The sequence below is a fragment of the Bubalus kerabau genome, chromosome 1 (genome assembly GCF_029407905.1).
Source record: "Bubalus kerabau isolate K-KA32 ecotype Philippines breed swamp buffalo chromosome 1, PCC_UOA_SB_1v2, whole genome shotgun sequence".
In the NCBI taxonomy this organism is placed as follows: domain Eukaryota; kingdom Metazoa; phylum Chordata; class Mammalia; order Artiodactyla; family Bovidae; genus Bubalus; species Bubalus kerabau.
The window spans coordinates 127051709-127056941 of NC_073624.1; positions in this window are offsets into that span (position 1 = coordinate 127051709).

Consider the following 5233-nt stretch of genomic DNA (forward strand, 5'->3'; position numbering starts at 1 on the left):
GCTTTTGTGAATTTTTAATTCAGAATCTTCCCCTGTAACTTACTCTTAAAATCAGCTGATTCAGAAATAAATAACTAAAAACAACTGAATTGTACATCTAACAAGAGTGAATTATATCTCAGTAGAGCTGTTACTAAATAAATAAACACCGCCTCTCTCCTTTTCTCTCTGCCTGCTTCACTCATTTGTTCTTTCACTTATTCATTCCACACATACTGAGCACCTAGTCTATTAGGGTCAGACAGTATGAATGCAGCAGTAAAAGAGACGTGGCACCTGGCCCGCTAGACACTGAGTAGTGATGGATTTAGAAATAGGAGGAGGTAACTGTAGGTAACTGTCTTTTTATCAAGCGGTGAGTATAGGCTATTCGGGAAGGGCAGGGTGGGAACACCTGTTCCAGTCAGAAGTCAAAAACGTCTTCCAAGGGAAGGGGAAGGGACAGAGCTTTCCAGTAGCCTGGAAGAGAGGACAATGCACACAAACTCGTGGAGGGCAGAGCACCAAGGGGCACAGGCTGGGGCTGAAAGCAAATGGTCCAACTGGGTAGAGTGTGAGCTGTGGGAGTTCCACAAGTGATACATGGAGGATGTGTACGGTTCGGATTATGAAGGGCCTCGTGAGTTGTAAATTATCCCAAGGATGATGAAACCAGTACAGAAAGCTGAAGAATCCAAAGTAAAAAAACGGGCTTCCCAGGTGGCGCTAGGGGTAAAGAACCTGCCTGCCAATGCAGGAGACAGGTTTGATCACTGGGTCGGGAAAATCTAAAGAAGGGTATGGCAACCCACTCCAGTATTCGTGCCTGGAGAATTCCATGGACAGAGGAACCTGACAGCGGGCTACAGTCCATAGGGTCACAAAGAGTCAGACACAACTAAAGCGACTTAGCACACACAGCTCAGCAAAGTAAAAAAAAACAGGACAAAACCCACTGGAATAACATCACAGAGTACTCATAGAATGGAGAGGACTGTTGACCACCAGATGGAGCCTGTCAGTTTAAGGAGAGGAGGAGAAAACATGGTTCAAAGACACAATCAAAGGGGAAAAAATCATTTAAAAAACAAGTATGAGGGGAAAATGACTTAAAAAATACACTGATCATAGCTTTTCAAATCTTTGGCTAAGATAAATAAACTACATCATCTATTTATAAATTTATATTGTCTACTTCCCAGTCTGTCTTGATCACCATAAAGGTATTTGTTAAGTTTTAAAGACAAGTGTTCAAAACCCCTTTCCTGGGTGCCGGTGAGGTGTCCATGAGCAGTAGGTAGCTAAGTGCAGCAGAATGGGTGGGTGGGAGGGACTGCCAAGGAAATCCATCTCATCAGCTATGATCTTAGACTCCGTTCAGTGTATTTATCACATCACTCAAAGTGAGAAAAGAAATGGCAAGTCTCCAGGAAGAAGGCAGAGAGGCTGCCTTCCAGGTCATGTTGAGAGTGATCTCCCGTGCCCAGGCTAGGCCCCACTGCCCAGCCCAGGAATTCATTCATCTTCTCTTTATGCTTTTTTTCACAAAAACGTTGAAAGAATTGTACAGTGAAAACATCTGTTCACCACCTAGATTTTACAGTTGTTAAATTTTGCCCTATGATTCCTGAGACGGCAGAACTTAGAATTATACTGGGAAGATGAGGTAGGGGTGGTGCTTGGTGCTTTAGAATGATGTTTGTTTTCCAAGCCATTCCTCTCTCCCAGTCACTGAAACATGGTCTGACAACAACAAAAAAGGTATTTATGTGAACATTCTCTTGAAAGTATAAAATTAAATTACTTTCAGATATCCACAATTTTATTGAAAAAGCATATGCACCCCCCAAGCCATTCTAGAAAATTACCTTATAATCACAATCGTGGATCAGTTATGGTCACAGTGTCTACCCAACCTGTTGATGACGAGTTTTCAACACACCAAGTACCACAGAAGAAAAAAATACTCAGTTTATGAGAGCAAAATGTAGATGATAAGGCACAAAGAAAATAGACAAGTGGTCTTCTGTTAAAAGATTTTCTATCAAAGTGTTTGAAGCCCTTTGAACTAAATTAGGAAGAAAACATCATAGTGTCCATGAGAGCCAAAGAAAGCATGTTTTTAGCTGTTTACAACAAGACAAGGCAAACATCAATCGAAAAGTGGAAGGTACTTTAGAAATCAGTCTTACAGGAAGAAATTGAAGCTTAGAATGGTTCAGGGATATGCTCATGGTCACACAAGCATATGATACAATTGGGACTAAAACCTAAGTCTCTACTTAGAGTTTAATAGAAGATCCCTGGGTCTCTCTTGGCCTCCACTTGTAGTCTAGTGGAGGATCCCTGGGGGATCCTTGGGTCTGTCTTGGTCTCTGCTACATAGTCTAATGAAGGATTCCTGGGTATATATATTAGTTTCTACTTTTAGTCTAATGGTGGGTCCCTGGATCTATATTAGTCTCCACCCCTCATCTAATGGTGGGGACTAGGGTGGTTAACCAGGTCATTCTTTGCTAAGAAAAAAGGTAATGTACTTCAAATACAGTTAGGGACAGAGAAAAGAGAGTTTTAAATAAGGAACTCAAATGCCTAGGACCAGATTAAATAGTCCTCTGGCTACAAGGAAGAAGCTGTAGAAGAAGATGAGCATTTTATTGTATCCATTCCTCAGAATTGCTGTGATCCTTAAGAGTTGGGTCATTACTTTCTGATACCGAACACATCTAACCCTAACCTTAAAGATGATGCTGTGAAAGTGCTGCACTCAATATGCCAGCAAATTTGGAAAACTCAGCAATGGCCACAGGACTGGTAAAGGTCCGTTTTCATTCCAACCCCAAAGAAAGGCAATGCCAAAGAATGCTCAAACTACCGCACAATTGCACTCATCTCACATGCTAGTAATGTTTCAAAATTCTCCAAGCCAGGTCTTCAGCAATATGTGAACCGTGAACTTCCATATGTTCAAGCTGGTTTTAGAAAAGGCAGAGGAACCAGAGATAAATTGCCAACGTCTGCTGGATCATCGAAAAAGCAAGAGAGTTCCAGAAAAAACATCTATTTCTCTTTTATTGACTATGCCAAAGCCTTTGACTGTGTGGATCACAGCAAACTGTGGAAACTTCTGAAAGAGATGGGAATAGCAGATCACCTGACCTGCCTCTTTGGAAACCTGTATGCAGGTTAGAACTGGACATGGAACAACAGACTGGTTCCAAATAGGAAAAGGAGTACGTCAAGGCTGTATATTGTCACCCTGCTTATTTAACTTATATGCAGAGTACATCATGAGAAACACTGGGCTGGAAGAAGTACAAGCTGGAATCAAGATTGCTGGGAGAAATACCAATAACTTCAGATATGCAGATGACACCACTCTTAAGGCAGAAAGTAAAGAAGAACTAAAGAGCCTCTTGATGAAAGTGAGAGAGTGAAAAAGTTGGCTTAAAGCTCAACATTCAGAAAACTAAGATCATGGCATCCAGTCCCATTACTTCATGGCAAATAGATGGGGAAACAGTGGCAGACTTTATTTTTGGGGGGCTCCAAAATCACTGCAGATGGTGACTGCAGCCATGAAATTAAAAGAAGCTTACTCCTTGGAAGGAAAGTTATGACCAACCTAGACAGCATATTAAAAAGCAGAGACATTGCTTTGTCAACAAAGGTCCATCTAGTCAAGGCTATGGTTTTCACAGTAGTCCTGTGTGGATGTGAGAGTTGGACTATAAAAAAAGCTGAGCACTGAAGAATTGATGCTTTTGAACTGTGGTGTTGGAGAAGACTCTTGAGAGTCCCTTGGACTGCAAGGAGATCCAACCAGTCCTTCCTAAAGGAAATCAGTCCTGGGTGTTCATTGGAAGGACTGATGTTGAAGCTAAAACTCCAATACTTTGGCCACCTGATGCGAAGAGCTGACTGATTGGAAAAGACCCTGATGCTGGGAAAGATTGAGGGCAGGAGGAGAAGGGGAGGACAGAGGATGAGATGGTTGGATGGTATCACCAACTCAATGGACATGAGTTTGGGTGGACTCCGGCAGTTGGTGATGGGCAGGGAGGCCTGATGTGCTGTGGTTCATGGGGTCACAAAGAGTCGGACACGATTGAGTAACTGAACTGAACCGAGCCATAACCTTATTTACAATACAAAGTTGGTGACTCATTCTGAAGAGAAAGTTAGTAACCCAAGATGAAATTAAAATGTTCTCTGGCTGACAAGCCAGTAGAGGAAACACACTGCAAAAGCAGGAACCTCACAACTACCGAGCCCACGCTCAATCAGAGTCAGTCTCACTGGGCCAAATCAAGGGTGGACAGCCACCCACCTCCCCTGAGAGGCTCTAAGGGAGAATACACCCCGCCCCCACTTCCAGCTTTTGCTGGCTCTGCCAGGTCTTGGCCTGTGGGCATGTCACTACAGTCCATCCTCCATCTTCACATCACCTCCTCCTCCATGAGTCAAATTCCCCACTACCTCTCTCTTTTTAAATAGGATCGTTTTTTGATTTTATTTACTTTTGGTTGTGTAGGGTCTTCACTGTGGTACAGGGGCTACTCTTCATTGCCGTGTATGGGCTTCTCATCGCGGTGGCTGCTCTTGCTGTGAAGCACAGGCTCTAGGCGCAGGGGCTCAGTAGTTGTGGCTCTTGGACTCTAGACCGCGGGCTCAGTAGTTGTGGCACACGGGCTTAGTTGCCCGGCAGGATGTGGAATCTTCCCGGACCAGGGATCAAACCTGTGTCTCCTGCATTGGCAGGCAGACTCCCATCCACTGCACCACCAGGGAAGTCATCCCTCTGCCTCTGTCTTCTGAGGACTCACTCAGGTCATGTAGAATGATCTGGTCATCTCAAGATCTTTAAGCACATCTGTAAAGAACTTTTTTTCCAAATAAGGTAACATTTATAAGTTCCAGAGACTACATCTTTAGCCCAGATATCTTTGAGGGGGGGTCATTTTTCAGCCTGCCACAAAATTATCTGGCTAATAACAGCCCCACACACACACTCAGACATGTATGTGCTAAATCATTTCAGTCATGTCCAACTCTTTGCTACCCTATGGACTGCCAGGCTCCTCTGTCCAAAACAACAAAATTCTGTAAAGTAATTATCCTTCAATTAAAAATAATAAAGAAAAAAAAAAAGAATACTGGAGTGGGTTGCCATGCCCTCCTCCAGAGGATCTTCCAGACACAGGGATCAAACCCATGTCTTTGGGGCATTACAAGGGACTTTCTGCATTGGCTG